General features: G+C 43.6%; 1 protein-coding gene across 5 annotated transcripts in view; it reads right to left on the bottom strand.

Moving 5' to 3' along the window:
* ATAD2B (ATPase family AAA domain containing 2B) overlaps positions 1 to 16,528 on the bottom strand; it is a 546,820-nt gene that overhangs the window by 68,026 nt on the left and 462,266 nt on the right. The window lies entirely within an intron of this gene.

Below are 16,528 nucleotides of genomic sequence, written 5' to 3' on the forward strand. Positions count from 1 at the left end.
CTCATCAATAAATCACTTGCTGCAGCATTACTTAATATCTTAAATTAGTCATTACTGGACAGTAAGCCAATTTGCTTCTGGGCAGATACAGAAAGCAAGTTTAGGATCTATAGTGTTGTGTAAATAGCAACATCTTAAACTTCCTTTTAACCGGAGGACAGAAGTCATACTCAGCGCAACTGGTAAAGCACTTCATTTCTTTAATGCTAAAAACAAACTCAACCACCTTTCACCAGCTTAATCATTTGGAGCACACACAAGGAGGAGCAACCTGGCCTCAGGAGCTAATTGCTCAGGTCCAAAGGTATCTCAACATGTCATGTATTGGAAACAAAGGTGATCGGATATTGATTATTCAATTGCTAACATAAAGTGCTATACTGTCAGAAACATGGAGCCAATTAAGGTCTTTCAAAATTGTGTTTATCTGCTGAATTCTAAACAACCTGGAACCATGATATAGAAAAGTACCATGGTCTAACCTGGAGCCTCCTTACAACGATAACTTCAGCAGTACATCTCAACAGAGAAAAAGTACTAATGTTCATAGTAGCCTTAACTGCAAAAAAGCAGTCAGAGATAGCAACTGTTTGAGTAAAAAGAGAGGAAACTGAAATCCCTCATCACTCAAACAGGTTAAAAGCACAACCCCATATCAGAGGAAAAATATTGAAGTTCTACAGATGATCTTCCTTACCAATGTCAACATTACCTAAGTTTTATCAGAGTTTAGTTTGAGACAGTGGTTGCAGTCTCTCCCCAGGCTCCTCTATGCACTTCCATAATCTCCCTGCTGTCACCACTACATTACCCAGCGCATGATCATTTTACTATCGTGTATATATGGAAAAGTAACCCATGAGACCAAGTGAGATGATGCAGCAGCTCAACACTGAAGAGCCTCGGAAGCTAGAAAGAAGCCCTGAGGGACACCAAAGACTAGGTCTATAGACTTTTACATAAACAGAGGTAGGCATATATATTGAATCGTGTCATTCAAGAAGGTTGTATTCATGCTATTAGAGAGCTGAAGACAGTCCAACAAAATTTGTGGACCATGTCATATGCTGAATTCAAACTGCCAGACCACCACCGGATCATCTCAAGGAGCCAGAAGGCCACCTGGATTATGTCTAAAATTACATTAATTTATAAAGAAGGCCCTGGCATGAATGCTTCTAAGATCTTTGTTGTTCGAGAAAACAGAAAAACAGAGATAAAGGGTTACTTACCCAGAGGTGGATTTCTAGAGAATACCAAGAGTGCAGCAATCACATTACTTAATATGTTGAAAACGACGTGAAGGACAGGGAATGAATGGTGGACTGCTTTTAATTATCAGGGACTATGGATATTGTTACCTTCTATGATGACTTCAAAATTAAGCCAGTAAACCAGTAAGCTGTAGAGAAATATGGCCTCAAAATCTCTTAGGAGATACTGGCTATAATCAAGGTGTTTGAGGTATTGGTAACTTTTTCAAGAAAAAAAAGTTAGAAAGATGGTCCCAATATCAAAGTCTGAATGATGGCTCTATTCACTACAGTGGAATTCGTAAAATCCTGAACTTTGAAAAATATGTTCCTAACACATTTTCCAAAATACCCTCTAATCACTCTAATCTTATATGCAGACTTTCTTCTAAAGAGTGTCTCAAAGCTTTTACAGAGTGAAGTAAAAAAAAAAAAAAAAGTGAATGCATTGAGGCTTTAAGTGACAATTGTTTTTAAAGAAAATGTCACACCAAATGATTGAAAATATCTAGCGATTATATGCATGTCACTAGTACCCAGTGACCGAATTTGAACATCTTGCTGCTTGTATTGAGATATGGTGGACTACTTCTTAAGTTTAGCTGCCAGACTAATCATGTTCGCTGCATACGTGTGTGAATACTTAGTTGTCAGGAACCATGCACTCAAGTTGATCAATAGAAGAATATAGTGGAGCACCATTCCATCACTGGATAGGACTCCTCTCTGGGGGAGGTAGATGGTGGCTTTCTGAAATAGATGGCAGGTCCAATAAACAAACTTTTTTAGTTTGAGTAGTACTATCCAGGAAGGCCAGACATAGTAAGCTAGCTCACACCTTCTGTAGGACCTTGAAAATAAAAGACGGATGGAAGGCATATGTGAATGCCCCTGTACAATCCAACATAAAGACATTCTCCTTGGGATCTGGACCTCATGAATATCCATGTAGTGATCTGATGCAGCAAGTAGTCATCCAAGAGTGGAAGAGGGGTCTAAGGATGAACAACCCAATACCTCACAGATGAGGTCAAACAATTCCTGCAGAATTTCCTACCAATGTGTGAAGTGGGGGGAACTCTGCTCACGATCTCCATTCTGGTTTTCTAAATACTGATAAAGTAGGAGATTAACAGGTGCATGATTTTTGTAAGGCTATTTGTCACAAGACTATGGTTAGCAGAACAGTGGGAAGTGGTTGCCGCCATGCTTCCTTACACAGAAGGTGAATGTGATATTGCACATGCAGAGCACCAGGCCTTTGGATCTCACCACTGGAATGTCGGCACTCAATGCTAGAAAGTCCACCATCTGCTGCAACGTGTGTGGAGCTTGTCCTGTGAAACTGTCCCTATACAGTATACCTTAAGTCCCAAAACATTCTTTGGGAGAAAGTCTTGCTGTGCGAGTACACACAACCTGGCTCAGCCTTTGTAGCATAGGGAAGGCATTCAAAAGCCTGTAGTAAGGAACTGCCCTGGAATAATGTTTCCTTTTGGTTGGGTACCAGGTAGAACTGCATGTAGTTTATAGTGTCCTGAGGGTCAGGACAATACAGAATGCAATCTTGTTAAAGACTGTTCTGATAAAACAAACATCTTAGAGACCACTTTAAATGGTGCATCATCTGCAGTCACCGAAGAGAAACTACTGGGACACCATCAGCACGGAAACCGAAAGGCAGTCTCCTGTGCTAGTAGTTTCCCCACAGCAGAACATCTTATAATCCTAAAGGTTAGGCTGATGGAAGTAAGTGTCCGGAAGATGTAATGAACAGGGCGAGTCACTTGACTAGCCTGCTTCCAGAACCTCAGCCAAAGTAAGTACCTCTGCCCCTTTAGGGGTCCCAAAAGGAGTTCTCTCAACATGTCTTCTTGGGAAACCAGATCAGTTAAAGCTGAAATAATGTGGAGAACTGTACGGCACAGCTGTTGTTCATTTGTTCATCAAGGATTGGACCAATGTATGTGTAGTATCTGGATAGAGACATGGTTTAGAACAGAGGGTCTTCACCCTCTGAAGCGGAGTTAACCTCCTGAGAAGGCACAACTGCTGGTGCCCAGGAAAGCCAATGACATAGTTTTGATTATATTGAGACAGAGTTATATACTTGTTATATCCCTTGAAACACTCTGGGCCTGCTCATTGGTGCCTAAGGTGGAGGCAGCTCCATCTGAGGGTTTAGTGTGAAAGGACGATTTACCCTTGGAAGACCAGAAGATATTCTGTCATCTATAAAAGAGGAAATGGTCTTGGTCGTAACCACTTGCTTGGATAATAATCAGTGATCTGGATGTGACCGTGCATATCTTACACTACACCAAAGTCTCATAAATTTTGGAGTCAAAATAATGATTGCTAATAAAAGGGAAGTCAATATGTTTTCCCCAGGGCTCTTGTTTAATATGTATCCATCCACCCACTGAAAAAACAAACGTAAAAGTGACCTAGTTAGGTGAAACTGTCATTTAAAATGTAGCATCTGACATTGAAATTTGCCAGTTCTAGTTTACTGAGCTAACTAGACTCTGTACCCCCCACCATAACCAGTGTTGTCATCAATTATGTATCGTTATTAGTGAGCTCATCAATGATGCCAGTGACCATTTCATTAGTGATGCACAACCTGTGAGATCACAAGCGGAACAAGGAATTTGCATGAGGAAATTGCATTTATTCGCCCTCCCCCCCTTTTTTTCTCAGCCCCTGCTTGATAGATCATCGCAAAACTTTCCCAAAAGGCGGTGAGATGGATGAGCTTTCTGTTTGGAATAGTTCATGAATATCTGGCAAACCGTGCCAAAGTTGTCAGCAAAACAAGAAAACTCTTCCTATGGAAAGCCTGGCCTGTGACCTATAGGGCCTCCACATATGCATACAAATGTTATATATATGGAAAATGTAACTTACCTAGTGTACATCTGTTCATGGCATGTTGCGCTGCAGATTCACATGCTGTGCATTATCCTGCCATCTAGTGTTGGGATCGGAGTGTTACAAGTAGTTTTTCTTCGAAGAAGTCTTTTCGAGTCACGGGACCGAGTGACTCCTCCCTTTCGGCTCCATTGCGCATGGGCGACGACTCCATCTTAGATTGTTTTCCCCGCAAAGGGTGAGGTAGGAGCTGGTAAAGTAAGGATACTAGAGGTGCCCATGCAATGGAGTAGAAATGTATGTACATAGTGTGTATTAAAGGAATATTTATTTACATATTTATAATTTACATGCAACTAAAACGGCTACAGGGTCCCGGGGAGGCGGGAGGGTGCATGTGAATCTGCGTCTCATTCCACAAACAGATGTACACTGGGTAAGTGACATTTTCCGTTCGATGGCATGTGTAGTTGCAGATACACATGCTGTGCATAGACTACAAAGCAGTAATCTCCCCAAAAGCGGTGGTCAGCCTGTAGGAGTTGAAGTTGTCTGAAATAATGTTCTTAGTACAGCCTGTCCTACTGTGGCTTGTTGTGTTGCTAACACATCTACACAGTAATCCTTAGTAAATGTATGGGTCCGTAGACCAGGTGGCTGCCTTACAAATCTCTGTCATTGGTATATTACCAAGAAAAGCCATTGTGGCGCGTTTTTTTCCTAGTAGAATGTTCCCTTGGAGTATTGGTTAATTCTCTTTTAGCTTTAAGGTAACAGGTCTGAATACATTTGACTATCCATCTGGCAATGCCCTGTTTGGATATAGGGTTACCTGCATGAGGTTTTTTGGAAAGCTACGAACAATTGTTTTGTTTTTCTAAATTGTTTTGTTCTGTCAATGTAATACATTAGCGCTCTTTTAATGTCTAATGTATGCAATGCCCTTTCTGCTACTGATTCTGGTTGTGAAAAGAAGACTGGGAGTTCTACAGTTTGGTTTAGATGAAACAGTGATATGAATTTTGGTAAAAATTGTAGATTTGTACGGAGAACCACTTTATGTTTATGTATTTGTATAAAGGGTTCTTGGATAGTAAATGCCTGTATTTCGCTAACTCTTCGTAGAGAAGTGATGGCTATTAGAAAGGCTACTTTCCAAGTCAAGAATTGGATTTGACAAGAATGCATGGGTTCAAATGGTGGACCCATGAGTCGTGTTAGTACAATATTAAGATTCCTCGAAGGTACTGGTGGTGTCCTTGGGGGTATGATTCTTTTTAGTCCCTCCATAAAGGCTTTGATAACTGGGATTCTAAAAACCGATTTTGTATGTGTAATCTGCAAATAAGCAGATATTGCAGTGAGATGGATTTTAATGTAAGAAAATGCAAGATTTGATTTTTGTAAGTGTAGTAAATAACTTACAATGTTTTGTATGGAGGCGTTTAGCGGCGTAATTTGATTAGCCTGGCAGTAGAAAACAAACCTTTTCCATTTATTAGCATAACAATGCCTGGTTGTGGGTTTTTCTTGCTTGTTTAATGACCTCCATACACTCTTTTGAGAGGTTTAGATATCCGAATTCTAAGATTTCAGGAGCCAGATTGCTAGGTTGAGCAATGCTGTATTCGGGTGCCTGATCTGTTGTTTGTGTTGTGTTAACAGATCTGGTCTGTTTGGTAGTTTGATGTGCGGTACTACCGAGAGGTCCAACAGTGTGGTGTACCACGGTTGCCGAGCCCACATTGGTGCTATGAGTATTAGTTTGAGTTTGTTTTGACTCAGGTTGTTACCCAGAAAAGGAATGAGCGGGAGAGGGGGAAAAGCGTCAGCAAATATCCCTGACCAGCTGATCCATAGAGCTTGGACTGAGGGTGTGGGTATCTGGACGCGAAGTTTTGACATTTTGTGTTTTCTTTTGTTGCAAACAGATCTATGTTTGGTGTCCCCCAGCGGTAGAAGTGTTCTTTTAGAATTTGGGGATGTATTTCCCATTCGTGAGACTGTTGGTGATCTCAACAGAGATTGTCGGCTAACTGATTGTGAATGCCTGGTATATATTGTGTTATCAGGCGAATATTGTTGTGAATTGCCCAATGGAAATTTCTTTGCGCTAGGATACACAGTTGTGACGAGTGCGTCCCCCCTGTTTGTTTAAATAATACATTGTTGTCATATTGTCTGTCTTGACAAGAATATGTTTGTGGGCTAGAAGGGGCTGAAAGGCTTTTAGTGCTAGAAAGACTGCTAGCAGTTCTAAGTGATTTATGTGAGGTTGTTTTTGTTGACTGTCCCCATTGACCTTGTATGTTGTGATTGTTGAGGTGTGCTCCCCACCCAATCATGGAGGCGTCTGTTGTGATAATGGCGTGAGGTACTGGGTCTTGAAAAGGCCGCCCTTTGTTTAAATTTACAGGGTTCCACCATTGAAGCGAAGAGTGTGTTTGGCGGTCTATCAACACTAGATTTTGTAGTTGACCCTGTGCCTGCATCCATTGTTTTGCTAGGCACTGTTGTAAGGGCCGCATGTGTAGTCTTGCGTTTGGGACAATAGCTATGCATGAGGACATCATGCCTAGTAGTTTCATCACAAATCTGACCGTGTACTGTTGGTTTGGTTGCATGCTTGATTTTATATTTTGAAACGACTGGACTCTTTGTGGACTTGGAGTGGCAACTGCTCTTTGTGTGTTGCTCCCAAGTATTGTTGTATTTGGGATGGTTGTAAATGTGATTTTTGGTAATTTATAGAAAACCCTAGTTTGTGCAGAGTATCTATTACATATTGCGTGTAAATTTGACATTGTTGTTGAGTGTTGGCTTTTATTAGCCAATCGTCTAGATACGGGAATACATGCATGTGATTTCTCCTTATGTGAGCTGCTACTACAGCTAGGCATTTTGTAAATACCCTGGGGGCCATTGTTATTCCGAATGGCAAAACTTTGAATTGGTAATGTTTGCCTTGTATTACAAACCTGAGGTATTTCCTGTGGATGGATGGATGGTATGTGAACGCATCTTTTAGATCCAGTGTGGTCATGTATTCCCCTTGTTTTAGTAAAGGGACTACATCCTGTAGTGTTACCATGTGGAAATGATCTGATTTGATGAAAAGATTCAGTGTTCTGATATCTAAAATAGGCCTTAGTGTTTTGTCTTTCTTTGGGATGAGGAAATACATGGAGTAAACCCCTGTTCCTCTCTGGTGATAAGGTACCAGTTCTATGGCTTCTTTTGCTAGTAGTGCTTGGACCTCTATTTTTAATAGGTCTAAGTGTTGTATTGACATTCTGTGCGTTCTTGGGGGAACATCTGGAGGGAATCTTGTGAACTCTATGCAGTAACCATGCTGGATAATTGATAGAACCCACGTGTCTGTGGTAATGTGTGTCCAATTTTGGTGGTATTTTGTTAATCTCCCCCCCACTGGTGATATGTGTTGGGGAAGTGTGACATCGAAGTCACTGCTTGCTACCAGGGGTCTGCTTGGCAGGCTGGAATTTCCCTCTTCCTCTTGGGAACTGTCCTCTGTAGGAATCACGAAACCCCCCTCTCTGGTACTGAGACTGGTAAGTGGGTTTTGTTTGGGAGGTGGATCATTCTGAGGTTTGCTGTCTAAACCCTCCCCTAAATTGTGGTTTCCTAAATGTTCCCCTGTATTGAGAGGAGGAGAGCGCGCCCATGGTTTTGGCCGTGTCCGTGTCCTTCATTTTTTCTATTGCGGTATCCACTTTCGGGCCGAATAGTTGGTGTTGATTAAATGGCATATTCAATACCGCCTGCTGTATCTCTGGTTTAAACCCAGAACTTCGCAGCCATGCATGCCTTCCAATTGTTACTGCTGTATTTACAGTTCGTGCCGCTGTATCAGCAGAGTCTAGAGCAGAGCGGATCTGGTTGTTTGAAAAGGCCTGCCCTCCTTCAATCACTGGTTGGGCACGTTTTTGATGCTCTTTGGGGAGGTGCTGGATGATGTCTTGCATCTCGTCCCAGTGTGCTTGGTCGTAGCGGGCAAGGAGGGCTTGTGAGTTGGCAATTCGCCACTGATTGGCTGCTTGCGATGCCACTCTTTTCCCTGCTGCGTCGAATTTACGACTTTCCTTATCAGGGGGTGGCGCATCCCCTGATGACTGCGAATTAGCCCGTTTTCTTGCAGCCCCCACAACCACTGAGTCCGGAGGGAGCTGTTGTGTAATAAACACAGGGTCTGACGGGGCGGTTTATATTTCTTCTCGACCCTTGGTGTGATGGCACTCCCTTTTACTGGTTCTTGGAAAACCTGTCTAGCATGTTTAAGCATGCCCGGTAACATTGGCAGGCTTTGATACGATGCATGCGTGGATGCCAGAGTGTTAAACAGGAAGTCATCTTCCACTGGTTCCGAGTGCATTGTTACATTGTGAAATGTTGCTGCTCTGGCCAGTACCTGCGTGTAGGACGTACTGTCCTCTGGCGGCGAAGGTTTTGTCGGATAACACTCTGGACTGTTGTCCGAAACTAGTGTGTCGTATAGATCCCAGGGGTCCGCATCGTCTTGAGTCATCCCAGTATGTGTGGGTGACTGTGCCATTGGTGTACCCACTGGTGACAACTGTGGTGATTGAAGTGGGGACATTTGTGGTGAGAATTGTGGGGGTGGTGACCTTTCTCTAACCTTTTTGGCTTTTGGTTGCATCTCAGTCTCGTGAAAAGCCAGTTTTCTTTTGGACTTGAGTGGAGGGGTGGTTTGTATCTTCCCTGTGTGTTTCTGGATATCTAGCCTTTGTTGAGTTTGATCGTGCTCTTCTAAATCCAGTTCCTGCTCAAATCTGTGCTTTTCTTTGAGCTGTAGAGTGTGCCCCTGCTCTTCCTTGTAGGACGTCTTTTTTGGCTCCGAAGATGGTTTTTTGGGTATCGAAACCCCGATGGAGATTGTCGGTTTCGGTTCCAAGTGGCTTTTTCGAGGTTTACTCGACTCGATTATTCGAAGCAGACTCTTTTCGGTGCCGGTTTCTCAACAGGAGTCGGAAGTCTTCGGCACTAATTTGGCCTTTTTCGGTGCCGATGTTACTTGGTCACCGTCTTTTCTGTGGGTTGAGCCACGGCCTTCCGGCAGTGGCATCCCAGAGGCCTTTTGTTTCTTGACCTGACCTTGGGTGCGAGACGGGACAGGTGTACTCACTTTTTGTGCCGCCGTCTGTGGTCGATCCCCATCAGATTCATCTGAGTCTGAACCCTGGATGGATATCCGCATCTCTTCTTCTTCGGCGTCGAGATGTTGTGACTATTTCTCCGCCATCTGTAACCGTCTTGCGCGCCGATCTTTTAAGGTCTTCTTGGATCGAAACACTCTGCAGGCCTCACAAGTACCCTCTCTGTGTTCTGGAGATAAACACAGGTTACAGACCCGAGGATGGTCTGTGTAAGAATACTTGCCGTGGCACTTCGGACAGAAACAGAAAGGGGTCCGGTCCATTAGTTCTTTGCCGACGGGTGTGGTCGGGCCGACCAGGCCTTGGTTAAGTGCGGAAGCCCCGAAGGGCCGCCGAAGCAGTCTTGTTGTCGGTGCTGATGTGATGATACTAAACCGGTCCCGAACGCAAACAATACCGACGAATTTCGATGATTTTCCAAGATTCCCCGATTCAAATTACGGAGCGAAGAGGAACACGTCCGAACCTGATGGCGGAAAGAAAACAATCTAAGATGGAGTCGACGCCCATGCGCAATGGAGCCGAAAGGGAGGAGTCACTCAGTCCCGTGACTCGAAAAGACTTCTTCGAAGAAAAACTACTTGTAACACTCCGAGCCCAACAATAGATGGCAGTAAAAATGCACAGCATGTGTATTTGCAGCTACACATGCCATATATGGAAAATGTCACTTACCCAGTGTACATCTGTTCGTGGCATTAGTCGCTGCAGATTCACATGCTGTGCACAGTCCGCCATCTGGTGTTGGGCCCGGAGTGTTACAAGTTGTTTTTCTTCGAAGAAGTCTTTTCGAGTCACAAGACCGAGGGACTCCTCCCATTTCGACTCCATTGCGCATGGGCGTCGACTCCATCTTAGATTGTTTTGCCCGCAGAGGGTGAGGTAAGAGTTGTGTATGCTAGTAATAGTGCCCATGCAATGGAGTGAATGCGTATGTACATAATAAAGTTTTAAGTAATATATTTACAAATGTACAAATGTTTAAGATCTACTTCTAAACGGCTACAGGCTCCCAGGGAGGCGGGTGGGCGCATGTGAATCTGCAGCGACTAATGCCACGAACAGATGTACACTGGGTAAGTGACATTTTCCGTTCGATGGCATGTGTAGCTGCAGATACACATGCTGTGCATAGACTAGTAAGCAGTTATCTCCCCAAAAGCGGTGGTTCAGCCTGTAGGAGTTGAAGTAGTTTGAAATAATGTTCTTAATACAGCTTGACCTACTGTTGCTTGTTGTGCAGTTAGCACATCTACACAGTAGTGCTTGGTAAATGTATGAGGCGTAGACCATGTTGCTGCCTTACATATTTCGTTCATTGGAATATTTCCTAGAAAGGCCCTGGTAGCACCTTTCTTTCTGGTTGAGTGTGCCTTTGGTGTAATAGGCAGTTCTCTTTTAGCTTTAAGATAGCAGGTTTGAATGCACTTAACTATCCATCTAGCAATGCCTTGTTTGAAATTGGATTTCCTGTATGAGGTTTTTGAAAGGCGATAAATAGTTGTTTTGTCTTTCGAATTAGTTTTGTTCTGTCAATGTAGTACATTAGTGCTCTTTTGATGTCTAATGTATGTAGTGCTCTTTCGGCTACCGAATCTGGCTGTGGGAAGAACACTGGTAATTCTACCGTTTGATTTAAGTGGGTGAGATTACTTTTGGTAAAAATTTAGGATTGGTCCGTAGAACAACTTTATTTTTCTGTATTTGAATAAATGGTTCTTGAATGGTAAATGCTTGAATTTCACTCACTCTTCTTAGAGATGTGATGGCAATTAAAAATGCAACTTTCCATGTTAAGTATTGCATTTCACAAGAGTGCATGGGCTCAAAAGGTGGACCCATGAGTTGTGTTAGGACAATGTTGAGGTTCCATGAAGGAACTGGTGGTGTTCTTGGTGGTATAATTCTCTTTAGGCCTTCCATAAACGCCTTTATGACTGGTATCCTAAACAATGAAATGGAGTGCGTAATTTGTAGGTAAGCAGAAATTGACGTAATATGTATTTTAATGGAAGAGAAAGCTAGGTTAGATTTTTGCAAATGTAGTAAGTATCCTACTATTTCTTTTGCAGATGCGTGTAAAGGTTGAATTTGATTATTATGGCAGTAATAAACACATCTTTTCCACTTATTTGCATAGCAGTGTCTAGTGGTAGGTTTTCTAGCTTGTTTTATGACCTCCATACATTCCTGTGTGAGGTCTAAGTGCCCGAATTCTAGGATTTCAGGAGCCAAATTGCTAAATTCAACGATGCTGGATTTGGATGTCTGATCTGTTGTATGTGTTGTGTTAACAGATCTGGTCTGTTGGGTAGTTTGACATGAGGTACTACTGAAAGGTCTAGTAGTGTTGTGTACCAAGGTTGCCTTGCCCATGTTGGTGCTATTAGTATGAGTTTGAGTTTGTTTTGACTCAACCTGTTTACTAGATATGGAAGGAGAGGGAGAGGGGGAAAAGCGTACGCAAATATCCCTGACCAGTTCATCCATAGAGCATTGCCTTGGGATTGATCTTGTGGGTACCTGGATGCGAAGTTTTGGCATTTTGAGTTTTCCTTTGTTGCAAATAGATCTATTTGAGGTGTTCCCCAAATTTGAAAGTAATTGTTTAGTATTTGGGGGTGAATTTCCCATTCGTGGGTTTGTTGGTGATCTCGAGAGAGATTGTCTGCCAACTGGTTCTGAATCCCTGGAATAAATTGTGCTATTAGGCGAATGTGGTTGTGAATCGCCCAATGCCATATTTTTTGTGTTAGGAGGCACAACTGTGTCGAGTGTGTCCCTCCTTGTTTGTTTAGATAATACATTGTTGTCATGTTGTCTGTTTTGACAAGAATGTATTTTTGGGTTATTATGGGTTGAAATGCTTTCAGCGCTAGAAATACTGCTAACAGTTCTAAGTGATTTATGTGAAACTGCCTCTGATGTATGTCCCATTGTCCTTGGATGCTGTGTTGATTGAGGTGTGCTCCCCACCATGTCATGGAAGCATCCATCGTTATAACGTATTGTGGCACTGGGTCTTGGAAAGGCCGCCCTCAGTTTAAATTTGTACTGTTCCACCATAGAAGCGAGATGCATGTTTGGCGGTCTATCAACACCAGATCTAGAAGTTGACCCTGTGCTTGTGACCATTGTGATGCTAGGCACTGTTGTAAGGGCCGCATGTGCAATCTTGCGTTTGGGACAATGGCTATGCATGAAGACATCATGCCTAGGAGTTTCATTACCATTTTGACTTGTATCTTTTGTGTTGGATACATGGCCTGTATTACCTTGTGAAATGTTTGAACCCTTTGTGGACTTGGAGTGGCAATCCCTTTTGCTGTGTTGATTGTCGCTCCTAAGTATTGCTGTGTTTGACACGGCAAAAGGTGTGACTTCGCGCAGTTGATGGAGAAACCTAGCCTGTGAAGGGTCTGTATGACATATTTTGTGTGCTGTGAACACTGTCTTAGCGTGTTGGTTTTGATTAACCAGTCGTCTAAGTACGGGAACACATGTATTTGCTGACTTCTGATATGTGCAGCTACTACTGCCAGGCATTTTGTAAAAACTCTTGGCGCAGTTGTTATTCCGAATGGCAACACTTTGAATTGGTAATGTATTCCTTGGAATACGAACCTTAGGTATTTCCTGTGTGAAGGATGTATTGGTATATGGAAATACGCATCTTTTAGGTCTAATGTTGTCATGTAACCTTGCTGTTTGAGCAGTGGGATTACGTCTTGTAACGTGACCATGTGAAAGTGGTCTGATTTGATGTAGGTATTTAGTGTTCTGAGATCTAGTATTGGTCTCAGAGTTTTGTCCTTTTTGGGTATTAGAAAGTACAGTGAGTAAACTCCTGTGTTTTGTTGTAGATTTGGTACTAATTCTATTGCGTCCTTTTGTAGCAATGCTTGAACTTCTAGTCCTAGAAGATCTATATGTTGTTTTGACATATTGTGTGTTTTCGGTGGGACGTTTGGAGGGAATTGGAGAAATTCTATGCAATAACCATGCTGGATAATTGCTAAGACCCAAGTGTCTGTTGTTATTTCCTCCCAAAGTTTGTAAAATTGGCTTAGTCTTCCCCCCACAGGTGTTATGTGATGGGGTTGTGTGACTTGTGAGTCACTGTTTATTTTGAGGAGTTTTGGGTCCTTGGAATTTTCCTCGATTTTTTGGGAATTGGCCCCCTCTATATTGCCCCCGAAAACCTCCCCTCTGATATTGACCCTGGTAAGTAGGCCTTGTTTGTGAGGTTGTGGTTTCTGTGGGTTAACCTCGAAACCCTCCCCTAAAAGGTGTTTTTCGAAATGTGCCTCTGCTCTGCGGGGAGTAGAGTGCGCCCATGGCTTTGGCTCTATCGGTGTCTTTTTTGAGTTTCTCAATGGCAGTGTCTACCTCCGGCCCAAACAATTGCTGTTCATTAAATGGCATATTGAGCACAGCTTGTTGGATTTCCGGCTTGAACCCTGAAGTGCGCAGCCATGCGTGCCTTCGTATCGTGATTGCAGTGTTTATTGTCCTTGCAGCTGTATCTGCTGCATCCATGGAAGACCGTATCTGATTATTTGAGATACTTTGTCCCTCTTCTACCACCTGTTGCGCTCTTTTTTGGAACTCCTTGGGTAAGTGTTCGATGAAATGTTGCATTTCATCCCAATGAGCTCTGTCGTATCTTGCCAAAAGTGCTTGTGAATTGGCAATACGCCATTGATTTGCTGCTTGTGCTGCAACCCTTTTTCCCGCAGCATCAAATTTGCGGCTCTCTTTGTCTGGAGGTGGTGCATCTCCTGAGGTATGAGAGTTGGCTCTCTTACGAGCTGCCCGACAACTACTGAGTCTGGTGTTAGTTGTGTTGTAATATAGATTGGATCTGTTGGCGGTGGCTTGTACTTTTTCTCCACCCTTGAAGTTATGGCTCTGCCTTTAACTGGATCCTGAAATATTTGTTTTGAATGTCTTAGCATTCCTGGGAGCATGGGAAGGCTTTGGTACTGGCTATGGGTGGAGGATAGGGTGTTAAACAGAAAGTCATCCTCAATTGGTTCAGAATGTAAGGTGACGTTGTGAAATTCGGCTGCCCTTGCGACCACCTGTGTGTAGGATGTACTGTCCTCAGGTGGTGACGGTTTTGTGGGATAGGAGTCTGGGCTGTTGTCAGACACTGGAGCATCGTAAAGGTCCCATGCATCGGGATCATCCTGACTCATTGTAGTATGAGCTGGTGAGTGCATCAGTGGTGGAGTTGTTGCTGGTGATGCATGTATTGATGGTGGTGGAGACGGTGGTGGGGTTGTTTTCCTTGCCACTTTTGCCTGTGGTTGCTTGTCCTTTTGTTGAAAGGCAAGTTTCCTTTTTATTTTGATTGGGGGAAGAGTGGTTATCTTCCCTGTGTCCTCATGAATATGAAGCCTTCTTTGCGTGTAGTCAGGCTCTACAGCTTGAAGCTCCTCTCCAAATCTATGTAATTGGGAGGTTAATCCTTGTTCCTCTGTATAGGAACTAGTTTTCGGCTCCGAGGCTGGATGTTTCGGAACCGAAACCTTTTCGGAAGTCTTTTTAGGCTCCGAAGAAACCTTCTTTGTTTTCGGCGTGGTGTCTCGGTGCCGAAATTCTTCGGTGCCACTGTCTCAGTGCCGAAGTTTCTCGGAGCCGGTCTCTCAGCTCCGAGGTTGCTGTGTGGCGGTATCTCGACCGGAGTCGGATGACTTCGACACCAGCATGCCCTTTTTCGGTGCCTTGGATCGGTCACCTAGTTTACGGGTTAAGCCATGGCCTGTTGGCGGTGGCGTCCCCTGGGCTTTTGTGGACTTCTCGTGAGTCTTGATTTTTGACGTCTTACTCACGGTTTGGGGTGTTTCTTCGGCGTCGAGTTCTTCAGAATCCGACTCGTGGATGGAGAAAGCTTCTTCTTCCTCCTCGAAACGTTCTTGACCTGTCGGCGTGGACGCCATTTGTAGTCTCCTGGCTCTTCGGTCTCTCAGCGTCTTCCTCGACCGAAACGCTCGACAGGCTTCAAAAGTATCCTCCTTGTGCTCGGGGGACAAGCACAAGTTACAGACCAGATGCTGATCCGTATACGGATACTTGTTATGGCATTTTGGGCAGAAGCGGAATGGGGTCCGTTCCATCAGCCTTGAAGTCGCACGTGGCCGGGCCGACTAGGCCCCGACGGGGGATCGAAAAAACCCCGAAGGGCCACCGGAGCTCTTCAAAATTCGGTGTCGATTTGTTCTAACTAACCCGATACCGAACGCAAACAATACCGACAATTTTTTTCCAAGATTCTAACTAACTTTCCGACCCGAAACACGGAGCGAAAAGGAACACGTCCGAACCCGATGGCGGAAAAAAAACAATCTAAGATGGAGTCGACACCCATGCGCAATGGAGTCGAAAGGGGAGGAGTCCCTCGGTCTCGTGACTCGAAAAGACTTCTTCGAAGAAAAACAACTTGTAACACTCCGAGCCCAACACCAGATGGCGGACTGTGCACAGCATGTGTATCTGCAGCTACACATGCCATCGAACATATATATATACACACATATATATATACACACATATATATATATATATATATATATATATATATATATATATATATATATATATGGAAAATGTCACTTACCCAGTGTACATCGGTTCGTGGCATGAGGCGCTGCAGATTCACATGCTTTGCACATCCCGCCATCTAGTGTTGGGCTCGGAGTGTTACAAGTTGTTTTTCTTCGAAGAAGTCTTTTCGAGTCACGAGATCGAGGGACTCCTCCCCTTTCGGCTCCATTGCGCATGGGCGTCGACTCCATCTTAGATTGGTTTCCCCGCAGAGGGTGAGGTAGGAGTTGTGTATTATAGTAATAGTGCCCATGCAATGGAGTAAATATGTATGTACATAATGTAGTTTAAAGTGAAATATTTACAAATTTACAAATGTTCAAGATCAACTTCGAAACGGCTACAGGCTCCCGGGGAGGAGGGTGGGCGCATGTGAATCTGCAGAGTCTCATGCCACGAACAGATGTACACTGGGAAAGTGACATTTTCCTTTCAATGGCATGTGTAGCTGCAGATACACATGCTTTGCATAGACTAGTAAGCAGTTATCTCCCCAAAAGCGGTGGTTCAGCCTGTAGGAGTTGAAGTTGTTTGAAACAAAGTTCGTAGTACTGCTTGTCCTACTGTGGCTTGTTGTGCTGTTAACACATCCAAGCA

Source organism: Pleurodeles waltl, chromosome 5 (genome assembly GCF_031143425.1).
Source record: "Pleurodeles waltl isolate 20211129_DDA chromosome 5, aPleWal1.hap1.20221129, whole genome shotgun sequence".
Classification (NCBI taxonomy): Eukaryota; Metazoa; Chordata; class Amphibia; order Caudata; family Salamandridae; genus Pleurodeles; species Pleurodeles waltl.